General features: G+C 51.4%; 1 protein-coding gene across 4 annotated transcripts in view; it reads right to left on the bottom strand.

Annotated features, from left to right (window-relative positions):
* The window catches only part of CARD11 (caspase recruitment domain family member 11), a 108,832-nt gene that overhangs the window by 41,141 nt on the left and 50,012 nt on the right, over window positions 1-17,679 (bottom strand). Inside the window, exon 1 of one of the 4 annotated variants that reach the window (XM_036827468.1) lies at window positions 9,421-9,551. The exons of the other annotated variants lie outside the window; for them this stretch is intronic. The gene's annotated coding sequence lies outside the window, so the exon portion shown is untranslated. Of the gene's footprint in view, window positions 1-9,420; window positions 9,552-17,679 lie in introns of those variants that run through there. 4 annotated transcript variants of the gene reach the window in all.

Raw genomic sequence — 17,679 nt, 5'->3', positions numbered from 1 at the left:
CTCTCTTGTTGGGAGCACAGGCTCCAGACGCGCAGGTTCAGTAGTTGTGGCTCATGGGCCTAGTTGCTCCGTGGCATGTGGGATCTTCCCAGACCAGGGCTCGAACCCGTGTCCCCTGCACTGGCAGGCAGATTCTCAACCACTGCGCCACCAGGGAAGCCCATAAAAAAGTTTACCTTTTAAATGACTCTAACCAGAAAGTGTATGTACAAAATCTCCCTGAAATATCACTTTAACACACAAACTTAAGACAGAACTAAAACCAAGTTCTAAGATGGCAGATATTGGCTCAGGGTTCAAAAGAATAACTCCTGCTTCTCAAAAGAGGAGTCAATTGCTTGGTGAGTTATGAGCTCCCCGTCATTGGTGTTATTCAAAGCACAGTCAGCCAGTGATTATTCACGTTCCAGGGAAGCCCATTATGCAAGCAGAATTTGCATGCACAGTTTTTGTTCCCTCCCACATAAGAATAAACAGAGAGGCAAGGGGCACTTAACGTTTAAGCAAAGTCTCCACATGAAAGGAAGAGATCGAAAGAGACAAACTGATACAGGGAAACGGCAGAAAGCAGACAGTGCACAGAATAAGAGAAAACGGAAAAAACACAATCCAATAATTAAAATCCATTAAGAGATTAGATAAGATATTGCAGTCATAAAACAATAGTAGGGTGCTTTGACAAGGGAGCAAAGGACAAGAAAGAGTTCTTCATGATTAAAATAAAGTAGCTGAAGTTTATAATCGATAGAAAGTTTGGAAGATAAAGTTGAGGAAATCGCCCCGAAAGTTAACAAAAAGTTAAGAGACGGAAAATAAGAAAGGAGGGAGATGAAGTCAATTTAGAAGGTCTAATATCCAATAAATAGAAATCATGCAGAAATTATGCTTCCTTTCCTGTATATCTTGTGGGGATACAATATCAATTATAGGATGAAATTATCAGAGAAAATAGTATTAGAGGATTCTTCAAATGTAAAAACATGAGTCTTCAGTTTTATTTATTTTTTATTTATTATTATTATTTTTAAAAATATTTATTTAGTTGCACCAGGTTTTAGTTGTGGCAGGTGGGCTCCTTAGTTGTGGCATGTGAACTCTTAGTTGCGGCATGCATGTGGGATCTAGTTCCCTGACCAGGGATGGAAACCGGGCCCCCTGCATTGGGAACGCGGAGTCTTAACCACTGCGCCACCAGGAAAAGTCCCGAGTCTTCAGTTTTAAAGGGTCCTTTGAGTGCTCAGTACACTCAGTGGAAAATAACCTTCTCAGAATATCATTCTGAAATTTCAGGGCGCCAGGGAGTAAGAGAAGACCCTAAAATCCTCCTGGGAGAAAGCTCAGGTCATGTGCAAAGGACTCGAAATAAGTTTGGCATCAGATCTTTCAATAGTAATGCTGGAAGCTGGGTGATGCCTTCGCATTTCCAATGGAAGAGACTTCTAAACCTAGGATCCTATACCTACCCAAACTATTACGTGTGAAAAGAGACTGATGCTATTTTCAGAAAAGTGAGGACTCTAAACATTTAGATCCCATGCACCCTTTCTTAGGAAGCTACTTCAGGCTATACTCCAGTAAAATGAGGGAATAAAACAAGAAAAGAAGAAGGTATGAAGGCCAGGAAACAGAGCAGCAAGGAAAGTTGCAGGATGAGAGGGATGCAGTAAAAAGTAGCCGGCCAAGATTCTGGCAGGATCATGGAGGGCCCACTAGATGCAGACTGCCAGGGGGAAAATAATGAACCATTATCTGATATATTTCATAATTTAGAAAATATTATTATTAGGCAAATGACAGGTCTGAGAGTCAGAAAGAAAAAAATTGAGGATAGGTACATTAAAAAAACCTCAGCAAGTGAAAAAAAAAAAGAGAGGCGATATTAACTTTGGAAAAAACAAAAAGATAGGAAAGGAAACATAATCTCAGCATACAACCTGCCTCAACGCGAACAGTATTTTACCTGGTCACGATAATGTAACAGGTAAAACTGATCTAAATGTACCGAGATGATGGCGGGCGGTGGGGGCGGGGGGCGAAGTGCATGGAGTGGGGAACTAGGAAAAGGGAGCTAAATTATCATCCACCTAAAGGCGTGTCAATAAATAATGTCTTAAAACCGACATATTGATAAATAGCAACGTAAGCATATTATTTAGAAATAAGGAGGTAAATAACAGAAGAAAACAACATGGAGAAAATGAGTTAGAAGTAGCTGCCTCTGGGGATCAGGGCTGGGGATGGATGTTTTTCACGACAAGCCTACTTTACTTTTTTTTTTTTTTTTCTACTTTACTTTTTATCTCTGCATGATGTATGTATTATCATGGTAAAAAAAAAATTACCTATGTCAATAGTTGGAACCATTTAAGGCATTTCAGTATAAAGAATCAATCAGTTACCTCCATTCTCTGAACATGTACTATATTCCACTTTTGGTAAAACTTGTCAGACAGCTCACCCCTTCCTAAACCAGAAGCGCTGACTATGTGCTGGGCACGTCACAGATGCTGCCTCGCTTAACACTCACAGGAGCCTGACAAGGTCGGTTTTAGGATTCCCGTTTTATGACGAGGAGGTCAGATCAGAGAGTTAAATAACGGGGTGAGATCCCACAGCCACTAAGTGGCAGAGCGGAGATTCCAAGTCAACCCTCACCGACTCAGCATGACCTGGTCTAAAACTCGCCATCATCACAGCTAACACTGACGAAGCATAGCATCTAATCTAACTAATCAGATTCCTTGCTTCCTGGGCTCCGTATCTTTCTCTTTTTTTGCTTTATTCCCTCATTTTGCTGGAGCATATCCTCTAATAGCTGTCTAGGAAAAGGGACACGGTAGTTGCTATAAGCAGACACTGGGCTAAATGCTCCATGTGGATTACCTCGTTTACTACAACAACCCTATGAGGTAGATACCACTACTGTCCCCAACTTATGGAAGAGGAAGTGGGTTCAGAGGGGTTCAGCTACCTGTCACATGTCTGCTTCATCTTTGCATCCCCCCTCACTCCCGCCTCCCCGGTAAAGTTCAGCACGGGGTCTGACTCTTAGGAGGTGCTCAATATATATTTGTTGGGTGAATAAATGGAAGTCAAAACCTGAATAAAATAAACGAGGCTGCAATGACTTCAGATCCAGGGAGTGCCAAGCCCTTTGGAAATGAGCTGTCTCTATGGGACAGACATCTCTCCTCTCCGCGGGCTGCCCCAGCGCAAAAGCTCTGGAATAAGAAGGGGGTCAACCATCAGTTAAGATAAATGCGTCTCTGGTTTTAATTGATCTGTCTGGATGATTGGAGTGAGAGGCTTGAGATGGAGGGTTTAATTATTCCAATGAAACCTCCACTTAATTGAAAGGACTTCTGGCATAAAAACGGGTGAAAAATTATTGAGAAGGATGATCTACTGCCTGTGAGAACAGGCTGGAGACGCCGGTACACACCAGCCATGTCTACTGTGTTTACGGCTCTGACATGAAAGCTTAGTGGGGAAGAACCAGATGCAGCCCTTCCTGTGTGTCTCCTGCCCTACAATCCGTTTCATTCCTACAAAAAGGGCACTTGGAGAAGCAGCTAGAAAATTCCTCCTGCAAAATTCTTCTCCGCAACCCGTTAACTTTTTAACCTCTGTCTATCTCAGCTCATTCAACTGAAATATTGAGATGATAATATTTTCCATGAATTAACATGTGTATAGTAATCAGGAGAGTTTCGCTGATACATATTTTGAAAGCAGCAATTATCATTTTAAATTCACAGCATAGTGGCAGACACTGCCAGGTGCCGACCCAATATCCATTCCCTCTTATCAACAGAGCCCCAATTTTGTTTGGAGCATTACTGCACCCACCTTAAAAAAAAAAACAACTGTATTTCTAGCCTCCCTTGCAGCTAGAATTGTGGGTGTGTGACACAATTCTGGGCAATGAGATGTAAGTGGAAGTTTCTGGGTGAGACATCTAGGAAGGATCTGTAGAGGAGGAGGAATCAGGTGAGAAGCACCTTTTGTTTGTCCCTGTCTTCCTACATGGAATGTGGATGTAATGCTTGGAAGAAGAGCAGCAATCTTGTGAGCATGAAGACAAAGTCCACACTCTAAGTATGGCTGCATAGGATGCTTCACAGACTTTGGGTCCAAGCTAACCTTTGAGTTCTTGGTTCATGAGAAGAATAAAATCCCTAGTATGTATAAAACTGTGATTTTGTTTCTATAGCTTGCAACCAAAAATCACCCCAGCAGATACACATTACAAACAAGATCTAAGCCTTTTGAGAAAATCACATTGGTCCCAGCCACACACTCTTAAGCCCTACAATCTGAGCAACTTCCTTATCTATTTGTTCCTGTTCCTTTTTTTCTAGATACAAAACCAGAGTAAGCAATCAATAAGGACTAAGTACTGCCCACGTACAAAGGCCTGCAGGGGACAGAAACAAACAGCGTGACTCTGAAGGAGATGGGGCACTGCCCAGGAAGTGATAACTAACACCACACCATTGTCCAACGCATACGCCGGATGATTTATCCTGCCCGCTGGGTCCTGCCTCAAATCCGGAGCCATGCCCCTCACTTTTCAGCCAATCTCTGGTCACGTCTCCAGCCTCCATCACATCCACTGGAATCCATCTCTTCTCTTTACTCCTCTTTATTCCACATGCACCCCTCCCCCCAACTCGAGTTACAGCCAAACTTCTCAGCCATCATCCGAGGCATGTCCGGCCCCTCAGCCTAGGGCACTGCCCACCACCCCCGGGGCATCTCCTTGGGCACCAGGCCACCAGGTAATATTTCCACCTGACACTCCTCAAGGTGCTCCACCCATCCACTTCCAGGTGACCCGGGCAAAGGGCCAATGGCTTCTGTGGCATGAAAATGTCTCAACTTGATAGCTTTTGGGAAAAGAGGAAGCATCTTTGGGTAGTCAGGATTTGGGGGTGGTTGGGGGACGTGGCAAACACCAGCCCTCCCCCTCCCCAGGCCCTGCCACATATCCAGACATCTCCTGTAGTGGCTTCTGACTTGCACCCATCAGGGCAGAGAAGTTTGGAAGGGCGTACACCTCGTGCACGACCAAAGGACATTGCTCCCCCCTCTCCCCCCCTCCAGCTCTCATTTTTCTACCACTACTGCAGAGAAGCTTTTGTGAAAAGCAGAATTAGGAATGACAGACTTAAATTGTTCTGAAATGTGTATCAATTTATCACATTGGCTCTTTACAAGCATTCGCTCCGTCTAGATTCCAGAGCTGCGCACACAGCAAACTGACAGCTCCGATGGTCTCCGTGAGCCGTGGCTGGACACCCCTTTGCCAAACCCAAAGCCCAGCGTGAGGTCATCCTCTCTCATTCCCGGAAGGGCAGCTTTGCTCCAGGCCAGCCCTGATGGTAATGAAACACTGTTTTCTCCTGCGGGTGCCTTCCAGGCCTGGTCAGCAAGCCCACCTTGGCCACGGGGGCTGTCAAGTCACCGAGACCACCAGTTGGTTCCCATTCTGGAGCCCTCTGTGCTTTCAAAGAGAGACCGCTGGCTTCATCTAAGCTAAATTCTAGCACAGGAGAGGTGGGTGGAAACCATGAGTTCCTTTCTGGGCTGGGGTCTGGGTGAGGCAGTTTGGAAGGGACAAAACTGGACATGGGGCAGGCACAGCCATAAACGTGGGCACTGACACAAAGTCCTGCTCCTGGGAGTCTGGGGGCTGGCACGAGAGTGTGGGGTGAGCCCAGCGGCCCCGAGAATCTTCTAAGTGAAAAGGTTGGGTCCTTGCGTTTCGTAGGAAAGGTCACCAGCGTCATCAAATAAGAAGCCCACTCTTAGAGCAGCCAAAAATGAGAGTTGGCAGTTTCTGTGGGAGCCACGTGCAGACTTAAACCTCCCCCTTTATCTCCTGCTTGTCTCGCCTGGCTGCACAGGAATCCCATGGAAGCCTGGGACAAGGTTAAAAAAGGAAACCAGGCGGGGGCCCAAGGCCTTTGGACGTCTACCGGGGCACGTCTGCAGAGTTTGGTAACGAGGATACATCAGAGTAGACTTGAAGCAGGAGAGTGGGAGCCTCACTCATTCAGCCATCCATCCACCCATCCATCCACTCATCCATCCATCCATCCACACACCCACCCATCCACCCACCCACCCATCCCACCCATCCATCCACCCATTGGATTCAACAAGCATTACTAGCAGAGAACGACAGAAGAGTAAGAAAAAGAAAGAGACTATGAGAAGGTTCAGGAGGAAAGAAAATAAGGACAAGTGAGGATAAGACACAAGTGACACATTTAGGGATGTTCAGAGCAGAGCAAAGGAGGCAGAAAAAGAAACTTGAAGGAACAAAGGTAAGAAAGCCTCGCAGATTCATCGGAAGAAGAGGTGACAGAAAGATGGGAGCAGTGACTGGTGAAGAAGGGAAAGAAGGACGGGGAGCCTGGACCACAGCCGGGCCTGGCCCTTATTTTAAAGGTGAGCATTAGCTCTGAAAATGCAAATCAGAGGCACAGTGCAGCGCGCTGGGGGAGGGCTGGGGAATGCAGGTCGGTCGAGTTACCCCCTGCAGCTCAGACGGAGTTATCTCCAGGGCCCAGAGCTGCATCCTTTGAGGACTCGGGGCGAACAGGCTGCACACAGAACAAGCTCTCTCCCTTCTGCGTTTATAAGGCACACTGAAAATCTACTTAGGATCGATACGGCGATCAATTTAAAACGCATTTCTAGTCGTGGGGCCGTCTATTTTTTGAAATGTCACGGGGACAGGTAAACACAGTAATACCCCTAAACACATTTCCATGTGTTTGAACACAATGCTCCCGATGACTTCAATCAACTAGGCTAGGATCTAGAAAAAGGCACATTCCAGGTTTTCTTATATGGCCACAGGGTGGTCGTATTGGAGGGTGGGGTGTTTCTGATTCTCCCATCACCATCCGGGGAGAATACCAACTGCTGAAATCAGGGAGGTCACCCCGGCCGCAGCAGGGAAGCCAAGGAGGAGGCCTGAGGCTCTGGCTGTCCCTGGCTGCACGGGGCTGCCAGAGCCTCTTTCTAGAAAAGCCTTTGGGGCCGGTCAAAACGCCGGTGCAGGAAGCAGCAGACCAGGCTTTTATGTAGATCTCAGACTTCCGCAAACACCCCGAGGTGTGCAAGGCTTGAGGTCAGAACTGTACTTTCTCAGACCTCAGTCCCCTGGGCAGATTTCCGGGCAGCAGAAGAAAGCAAAGCAGGAGGTGGTGAAGGCTGGGGGAGAGTGATTCTGTGAAGACTCCTTCCGCTGTCGGCTTAGAGAGTTGGGGGACTTAGGTTCCAAGTGAAGCACCTCCCCGCCCCCCCACCCCCACAACAAGATGTAACTCCTGCCCTCCAGAGGTTAAAATACATTGTGTTTGTGGGTGGGAAGTGACATGGATTTCCCCACTCCCCCGTGAAAAAAAAAGATGGGGGCTGTGGGAGAAGGACTGCAGGAATTCTACTCTAATCAAACAAAAAGAATCAAACCAAAACTTTTCATCAAGAGAGAAAACCAGCAGCTTCTGCTTCCCTGTGTTCTAGAGGAAAGGATGTGGTCCTGGATCCTGCCATTATTCAGCTGTGTGGTCTCGAGCATGTTGCTTAACCTCTCTGAGCCCCCATTAATCATTCTGTAAAATTGGACACGGAGCACCTACATCTTAGGGTTGCTGCAGTGCACACAGGGAGGCACTTAATCAATTATCACTTAGTCCACCCTTTCGGAAGCCCGTGGCAAACTCAAGATGGAGAGAAGTCTCTGCCTTGGCGTTCTGTATAATTAATTACCTCCACACCAAACAGACTTCAGAGAAAAACTTTATAAAGGTCTGTCCTCAACCCTTCTGTCTGGGCTTCTGATTTGCGACTCTCCCACCTGGTGTTGTGAGAATCTGTCTACCATATTGCTTACGATCCTCTGGGCAGGACCATCTCCTGCTTCCTTGTACGCCCCGTGGTCTAGCAAGTATCTTTCACAAATAGGCGTTTACTATTTATAAAGTGATTGATTTCCAATGGATAAGTGCTGGCTCTCTTGTTATAGTTTCCTCTCTTCACTGGATGAGACCTTTCTCTCGGTGGCCGTGGGGAGGGTTTTCACATGACAGCTGGCTGACAGGATCGTATGCCCTTCAGTCATACCCAACTGGTTTTGCTGTGCCTGCAATTCAGATCTAAGCGCCAATCTATCTTGTAGTCTCAGTCAGTCGTGGGCTGGAAGTCTAGAATACCCATCCCTCAGACAGAGAAAGACAAATACCATATGATATCGCTTACATGGGGAATCTGAAAAAAAGGGTACAAATGAACTCATCTACAACACAGAAATAGAGTTACAGATGTAGAAAACAAACTCATGGTTACCAGGGGGTGGGAGGGGAGGGATAAACTGGGAGACTGGGTTTGACATATACACACTACTACATATAAAACAGATAACTAATAAGGACCTACTGGAGAGCACAGGGAACTCTACTCAATACCCTGTAATGGCCTGTACGGGAAAAGAACCTAAAAAAGAGTGGATACACGTATGTGTATGACTGATTCACTCTGCTGTATGCCTGAAACTAACACAACATTGTAAAGCAACCACACTCTAGTAAAATAATAAGTAAATAAAATAGAATACCCATCCCTTCAGCTTCTGACCTACAGGGACAGAGACATCTTGTCACGAACCATCTCCACCGGGTGACACGCAGAAACACCCACGCGGGTCCTCCATTCTGTTGGGGAGAACCCTCCACCCGCCTTCCCTCTCCCCAACACATCGCGTCAGCGTTATGGCAACCACCGGTTTTTTGCAATGTGCTCCTTCCGTGGGGCACTCCTGGAGTCTGAAGCACCTGCTGCATTTTCAAGGAGACCCAGTTCTAGCCACTGGGGCGCTGGGGTTCCGTTTGTGGAATCCTAATTCTTTGAAAACGAATAACCCGACACCAGCCGGCATTTTGGGGAGTCGGCCTCACGCGTCACCCCTCACTGTGGGAGGTGACAGGAAGTTGACAGAAACCGCGTCCCCAGCGGACCTTCGGAAGAAACACTACTGGACCCCAGGCACAGGGCCTGCTGTGCCATGGCTGCCTGACACCCAGTGGGCACTGGCTCCAGACCTGAGGAGGGCACAGAGTGACTCAGGAACAAAATCCCCGGCGGACGGAGCAGGCAGATCTAAGACGAGGCTGCTGGAGGGCGAAGAGCTGGCGGGCCTGCCCTCCACGAGATCGCGGGGTGCGCTGGCACCTCAGCTAGGACGACTCCAGACCGTGCGGCCCTCCCTCCCGGCAGGGAACGGACAATCAAGACGCCGGTGATGGAAAACTGCAGAACACAGCAGCGAGTTTTAGTTTTTAACTGGGCAGGAAAACAAGAGAGGCGCCTCACTACCCAGCACACCCGCGGGTTCGGAAAAGGACTCACAGGCAAGCTGCGAAGAGCGACAGGGACCGTCTCCCAATCCTTCTGGGACCGATGGCCCAGCCTGGGGCGGCTCCAGACGCCTGATTTTTTCTATTTCCACTTCATCTCTGCGTCTTGCGGCAGCATCCTCGTTTACCGGAGACATTTTTAGAAGAATACAGTGCTCTCTTTGCCACTGCTATTACAACAATAAGCGTTTCCCTGCGAGGAAAGTGAAATCCAAACCTGATTTTCTATCCTGAGATGCTCTGCCAAAGAGATGGCAAGGGAGAAGGCTAGTTCTAACGCACTCGTGGAGCATCCGCTATGTTGGGAGCGAAACAGGCTTGCGCGTTCGATTAAGCGGCAGGCTTGGGAGAGGGAGGGGGAGGGGGAGAGGGGGAGGGGGGAAGGAGGGGAAGGGGGAGAGGGAGAGGGGGAGGGGGGAGGGGGAGGGGGAAGAGAGACTCAGAAAGGGTCTCCCTACTCAAAATTAACGCTGAAATACACGGCTCTCTCACGGAACAGGGCCCCCTCCCTTGCTTCCACCCCTGCGGCCCCACATTTCAATGGGCTACCCCTTCGGATAATCAAGGGCTGGCTGTAATTAATCGTTACAATGTCCTCGGGAGCAGAGCCGAACCGCAGCTCGGGAAGGCTGGCCAGAGCTGCACCTTCCTCCCCCGTGCCCCTCAAGGGGGCGGCTCGGAGCTGTCACGGCCACAGGAGGGAACCGCCCTGGGGGTGGGCGGGGGCCACGGGCCAAGTTCCCGCTTCTCCCACGTCCCTCTGCCCAGCCCCCCCTTCCAGTCCTGCCAGCCGCGAACCCTCAGCACCAGAGACCCCATAAACACAAAGACATCTTCTACACACAGTGGAATACTATTAGGCCGTAAAAAAGGAACGAAGTACTGACCCACGCTGCAACACGGACGAAAACATCGAAAGCATTATGCTGAGCGAGAGAAGCCAGACTCCAAAGGCCATGTATTGTAAGATTCCGTTGATACGAAATGTGCCGAACAGGGAAATCCACGCAGACACAAATCCACCGACTGGCGGTGGCTAGGGGCTGCGGTGGAAGAACGGAGGGGGTGACCGCTGGCGGGTATGGGGTTTTATTTGGGGGTGACGAGAATGGTTTGGAACTAGACGGAAGTGGCAGCTGCACGACACTGTGAATGTGCCAAATACCAAGGAACTGTTCACTTTAAAACGGTGAATTTTGATATGCAAATGTCACCTCAAATCAAATCACATCGCGTCAATAAAAACAGCTACGATGGGTCGCCAACCAAGACTAACCCGAACCCTTCAAACCATCAATTCTGATGAATAAGTCAGGAAATTGCGGCCGGGGGGAGGGGACACCCCGGCGGGGAGGGGAGTCGGGGAGTCACGTGCTCGTCGCGTCTCTCTCCGGCGGCTTTTAAACCTCCGGTTCCGGATTCGACTGGGAATCCAGCGAGAGGCTCCTGAGGGCCTCGGTGTCCAGGAAACGGCGAGAGAGAAGAGGGGGCAGCAGAGGGAGGTGGGGCGAGGTTTAGAGGTTGGGGACAGAGAAAAGGGAACCGGAACTCAGACCTTTATTTAGTACCCGCAGGTGCGGGGCCGAGAAAAGGGCAGAGAAATGAAGCAAGACGCCGCCGTGAAGGGAGGAGTGTTGGGGGCCGGGCGCCGGGAGGGCTGGGGAAAGGGGAAGCCAGGAAGGACTGCCCCCGGCTCTGCATCCGTGTCAGTCACATCCCTCCTCTGGAAGCTCCCCAGCGCCGCCCACGTGAACTGAGCAATTTCCTGTAATCCGGCTCACCTGTTTTAAAGCCACACGCGAGCTCGAAACCTACAAATACCGAGACTCACATTTTCCACGTAGCCGTGCGAGATCAGGGGAGTCAGGAAGAAAGGCCAAGGTCGCAAAACGTCTCCAAACACGCGGACTTTCTTTCTGAGGAAGGCTGGTGTCCACCGCCTCTCTTTGAATGGTCTGCTGTGACAAGGTGTCTTTGATGGAACTTGTCGGGGTTGGAGGCTGGTGGGCGTTTCTTTGTCACTTTCTCTGCCACCAGGCCACCAGCAAATACGAGACCGTGTTTTTCTGATGTTGTATCCTTCCCACACAGTTGGGATGGAAATAACTTGACCCAGTCTCTGAAAGTAACAGTGATAGGAATGCGGGAATCTTTACACTCAGAGATCAGCTCTAGCTTCTTGCCATGTAAGCGAAAGCTTATGAATCAAGGTGCAAACTGGAAAGACTTTTTTTTTGGCATGTACCAAATGACACAATCACCAGTAATTAAGGCACCCATCAAAACGGCACCCAGACACTGTAGCCGGTTACTGACTTGAGGCTGTTAGGGATATTGGTAGCAAGGGAGTCGGGGGACCCCGCTGCTTTTGTGATCGTTGAACGAGTCCACGCAGGAAGCCAGGCTTGTGAGCCAGCCCAGGCTTCACCGGCAGGCGGTGTGACATGTCTGCACAGGACGCCCCCACGACCCAGCTGACTTCTTCAAACCAGTGACGTCAGTTTGATTCCCCCCTGCACGCCCCCCCCCCCGAAAACTAGACTCCGGTCTCTGATAAGCAAAGGACCCCCAGGGACTGCTGCAAAAGTTTCTTCAGCCTCCCAGAACTCACTGGATTCCTGAAGCATGTCGTTAGGAAATGAGGAACCTTCTCAGATGCCTCCAAGAGGTACTGCAGGGGCGACGTCCCCCTGGGAGCCTGGTCCTTCTGCCTGCTTGGTAAGTCGTTCGCCCCGCACTGCGCCCTTCCTCCCCGGATTCTGGATCACACGTCTCCTGCCTGGCCTGGCTCGGCAATCTCTCTCTCTCTCATGCCATTTTGCTTGCGGGCAGGGCCTGGGCCTGCGCTAGCTGTTGTACAACGTTTAGCAACAGGCTTGTTTCTCTGTGTACGGAACCTCAATAAACCTCGGAGGAACTGATTGAAAGGTGCTCCCCGGGGAGGGCAGGAACCCCAGAGAGGGCAAGGCTGTGGGGCTGCGAGCTGCCGATAAAGGCAAGGGCCCCAGCTTCTGGGAACAGATGCACACACACTTCCCCTCCACCCAGCTGGGCTGCGGGCATCTGACTCCTTCAACAGGAACACACGCTGGGCACCCGCCCCCACTCCTGGGCCCTCTGCACCGTCCTCCCTCAGAAGAAAGTTAAGTTAAAAAAAACCAGCACGTAAAAATGAGAGCGTTTGGTCCAAATCGGTCATCAGGCATTTACTGAAAGTCTTCTCTGGGCTCCAGTCCACGCTCTGTGCAATCAAAGCTACAGCATAAAATAGCTGCCCCAGCACCCGCTGTCGAGTCTCCCGTGTCGTTTAGGAAATTAAGATGGTAAAAGAACACGCGTGGAGCCATGAGAGCTCAGGCTTCAGACGAGAGCACGACCGATCGGCGGGGGTGGGGTGGGGTGGGGTGGCGTGGCGGACTCCACGGCGGCCCCCAGACCTGCCACAGAAGACGCTCCCTGACCGAGGATGTGGATTCACCAGCTGCGCGCACATGTGTCAGAGAAAAGAGGACCAGCCGGTTGGAAAGTATACTCACATGTTTGCAAACTAGCTCGGCTTCAGGTCTGGCTAGGGGGTCTCTCCGTGGTCCTCTCAAATTCCCTCTCCTCCAGCACAGTGGCTGCCAGGCCCCCAGAAAGCGCTGATGCTACAGGGAGCAGCGGCCCCCCCGGAAGCTGGCGCAACACCCCACTCACAGGCTGCCTCTGTTTTTAGCAGGGGCAGAGGTGTGGGCCGGGGTGGGCTGCCATACTTCCCTTTTTATTTTTGTTCTGAGCAGAGGCTGTGGGTGACTTTCTGCAGAGGCGGAGGCTGGGAGAAGAGGAGGAAACTGTGGTCTCTCCGGCAGGGGGCGCGCTGCAGAGAGCGGGAGCCGTGTCCGCCGTGGGGGAAGGTGAGGATGGGAGGGCAGGAGCTCAGCCCCGCCCATCCTGCTGCCCCGCAGCTCTGCCGGCCCTCACCCCGGAGACCACGGTCCTGACTTTGAACTGCACCGAAGAGGAAGGCCAGCTGATGGAAGTGCGGGGCCTAGAACATTCCGGGGAGGACGCTCCAGTGGGCCTCACGCGGGGCTTCCCAGAGCCAAATACACCATCACCCTCTTTTCTCCTCCAACATCTCGTACTCCCCTGCCCGCATCCGCCTTGGCCACTGACCCAGCTCCTCTGACAACCGTGTCTTCTCTCTGTCCAATCCAGCTGGACCTCCACCGCGAGCTGCAGCAGGGCTGGGACCACCCCACCCACCACGGGCAGGCCCTGCAGTATAGATGCCTGGAGGAGCACGGCTTGGCAAACGCTCAGCGAGAGCGCAAGTTAGATTGAGGTGACGGGTGACAGTCGCCTGCCTGCCTGGCCTGTGCGAGCATCCTGCACAAGTAGGTGATCCCTAAAGGTTGGCCCTTCCCCTTTCCTAGAAGCCTGCAAGGCCCCTCTGGTCCCACACAGCTAGACAGGAGCTTCTCACGCTGTTCTCCGCGGCCCTACACAACAGAGCCCAGACCTACCAGCTCTGCCTAATTCCTCTATTTCCCAGTCTGTAGCCTTTCTGTTCCCTTTCCTTTTCTTAAAAATTGCAGTATGACCAGTAAGCCGCATGCGTCTTAAATTTAATGAGTTTTGCAAAGAAGACACCCCGTCACCAAGACCCCGATCAAGAAACAGGGCACGGCCACCACGCGAGCAAGTGCCTTCACGGCCCTTTGCATCCTATTCCGCACGCCCACCCCAGAGGCGACCACGACTGTGCTTTCTCAGTTTTCCCTTTTCTGGACCTCAGGAAAATGGATCCGCACGACCAGCTCTCTCTAGGGTCTGGCTTGTCCCTTTCTGTCCACTGATGTGTGGACCACGGTGTATCCATTTATCTGCTGACGGACATTTAGGTTGTTGGCCCGATTTGTCTATTGGGACATTCCTGTACGCACCTTCGCGGGGGCACACGTTGTCATGTCTTCTGCTGGGTCGTCTGGGAGGTGCACGCTGAACTCTGTAATAAGTCCCCACTCTGTTTCCCGAAGCAGTGGCCCTGTCACCCTGCCTTCCCACCACCGGTTGCTGGCAGGTGGGTGTCTGGTGAGAGACCCCTTCCTGGTTCACAGGCGGCCGCCTTCTTGCTCTGTCCTCACGTTTCCTGAGCTCGTGGAGGGCAGGGGAGCTCTGCTGTCTCTTCTTCTAAGATCACTAATCCCATCACGAGGGTCCCCCCCAGACCTCAAATAACCCTCATCCCTCCCGAAGGCCCCGCCCCCAAGTACCATCCCATTGTGGTTTTGGGCTTCAACATGTGAACTCGGAGGCCCAGCGTTCAGCCCACAGCCCGTGAGAAGCGGCGGGAAGTGCTGCCGGTTTGGCTCCGCACGGGACGCGGGGGGACTCGCTGTACCTCCCGTGGGCTCAGGGCCCCCTCGTTACCTGCTGTGCTGTAGGCATCACCGGGACTTTGTCAACGGAGTGACGCCTCCCTGAGCCAATCAATGGGAGGGAAGCACAGCGTGAAGATTCAATCTTACACGGTCCGAGCCCACACGAATGGAGTTGCAGAGCTGGTAGGGTTCTCGGGGGCCGTCTCGGCCACCAGCACCGCCTCGCACACGCTAGGGAACGGAAGGGGCCAAGGTGACACGAAGGACTGGCCGAATTACAGCCCTGCGAGAACGGCTCCGCGCCTGCTGGGCCCTCCATTGTGTTCTCTCCTGCCGCGCACCCCACTGGGACAGGGCCCTCTGCCCTCCGTGTTGCAGAAGACGGGCTGCAGGTGGAGGCGTCGAACGCCGGGCCTGGGACCCCCCAAAGGGGTGCGGGGAGGAGCAGGGACTGACGGTGGTCTTCACAGCCCGACACACTGACCTTCCATCACCCCCTCCCCCACACCTTCCTCTTCTCCCCTCGGAGAAAGCTGATCCTTCCAAGCTCGGGCAGGACAGGCAGCAAGGATGGCATCGCCAAAGGCAAGCGGAGGGAAGCTGCCCAGTCTTGGGGGAGATTTCAGGGCAAAGGACGTGCAGCCATGTTCCTGGGGGGGCGGCCCGATGCCCTCGAAGTCCCTTCCAACTCTGGGATTCTGAAACACGCCCCGTCAGAGAGACCAACCATAGATGGCAGAATTTTTCCACGACTGGGTGAGGAGATTCCCACTGCACTCATCAAGGGCCCACAAAAGGGATGAAGCCAACATCCAAGGGCCCAAGGAGCTGAATTCTTCCAGGAAGAGGGGTTACTCGAGGCCACAGGGTGCCCGGAGACCCCTCGGAGAAGCAGCAGTAACCAAGTCACATGTGAAAGGAAGTGGCATTGAGAGTTTCCTGCACACACACCTGGGGAGGTTCGAGTCTGAGCTTGTGGGTGATGATTTTTCTAGTATGGCGAGAACAGAAAAGAACAAAAACAGCTGGCTCTGCAGTAGAAAACCGCCTCACGGGAGCTCGGTGACCCCGGAGACGGAACATAGCCGACGTGACCGACGGCTTCGGTGTAGGAACCTCGTCCCAGAGCCCCGTCTTTCCCGCCGGCGGTCCCGCCGAGGCCCAGTTCTGCCCAAGGACGTGGGTTCAGCCTCCTCCCCGCGCTGTTTGCTTATTTATCTCCGCCTTGAAACCGCGGTCCTGAACAACACAGGCCCTTCACTGCTGACTCAGTTGCTGGAGCCAAAACTCATAAAATCCTATTTCGGAAAGGTCCAATGATTTTATTTTCTGATCATAAATATGAACTTTAATTAGCAGCTTGCTAATTAGCAGTTGCCGTGGAAACAGAGAGGGGAAGAGAGCATATCCCGTGTAAAACAGAGCCGGCCTCCCGTTAACTCTCGCCTCTCCCTCTGCCCCTCACCCCCTGCAAGGCCTGGAGAGCAGAGAGGCCGTCTCGGCCAGAAAGGACGGGGGCCAGGAGCTCACTCAGGCAGAGGACTGGATGTGGCCGTGGGCTCAGATGTCTCCTCCTTGGGTTGGTGAGAAGTTCCCGGGCACGCTGGCCCGGTCAGAGGCCCGGCTCTGTCTGCCCGGCAGAAGGAAGGGGCTGGGAAGAAAGTGGAGTCTTTGCCAAGAAGCTGAAGGAAAAGCCACTAGAGCTTTGAAAGAGCTCAGTGACTCTCCTTGATGCTCAACACTGGTGGGTGAGTGACTTCATGGTGCCCACACTTCACAAAACACGCCAGACCCGACACCCACCCCGTTCCTCCAACTGCCCCTCCTCGGTTCCTCTATAAATAGGAACCCATAAATAATGTATAAACAGTTTATCTACAAAACGGGAATAATAATGCCCACAGCTGGCAGAATTTTAGTGATGATTAAACACGTTTCTAAAGCACCTGCCTGGAATATAGTAGATGCTCAATTAATGGGAGCTTTCATCATTATCATCCGTGTACGAGTTCATTAGTTAAACCCAAAGTCGAGAACTTACTAACATCTGATGCCCTATTAAGAAGAAATGGGCTATTGCAAGTATTATCCAAGAAGCTGAGGTTAAAACGTGATTGTTAATTTCCTAAACATGATGGGGAAAGAACCCAGTCCGTATGGTTGGTGGTGAAACGATGCTAACATCAACGAAAGTGTGTTCTGCATTACAGTGTCTAAAATCCAAGCATGTGTGGATGGTGTGACATGTGCCCTTTACAGGACACGGGAGCAGGTGCACGGACTCCCAAACACGAATACCTGTTAGATGTGAGAAAGGGCCACACCCTCTCCTGATGGAGTCTGCAGCATCAAACTTTGGACCTCATCTGTACTCAAGGCACATGAGATTACACTCTAGAAAAAAGTTTATGGCAGGAGGTAAGAGAGTTTGAGGGTTGTTTTCTTCCTTACTTTTTTCTTTCTTTTTTTTTTTAAATGGAAGATTATTGCCATTCTGCTGGCATTTGGGTTCCTGAACAAGTAAGAAGAGCATGTGTTTTGGCTCCTTGTGGCTCTATGGGGAATTCTCCTAGGGTCACGGCTGAGATTTCTGGGATGCCTGATGCCCCTCCCGTATAACTGTCAGCCCCAACAGGTACAGGCAACTTCAAGGGTGAAATGTTACAGATAAACTAAGTTTGTGTAAATCCAACCCTCCTCTCTCCACTTACTGGGTTTAGCACCGGGGTCTCCCCTGTGCCACAAGCATCAGCTGATTCCTCAGGGAGGAGCTTCCCTGGGTGAGCCCTGGCTCACAGATTCAAAGTCCTCACTAATGGGAGTGTTGTCTGCGGGCCCACAGCCTCAGCACCACCTGGAGCTTGTTGGACCTGCAGTATTCCAGGCCT

Source organism: Balaenoptera musculus, chromosome 15, assembly GCF_009873245.2.
Source record: "Balaenoptera musculus isolate JJ_BM4_2016_0621 chromosome 15, mBalMus1.pri.v3, whole genome shotgun sequence".
NCBI classification, from domain to species: Eukaryota; Metazoa; Chordata; class Mammalia; order Artiodactyla; family Balaenopteridae; genus Balaenoptera; species Balaenoptera musculus.
The sequence above is the reverse complement of the archived record's forward strand: the minus strand, read 5'-3'. Positions and strand labels throughout refer to the sequence as shown.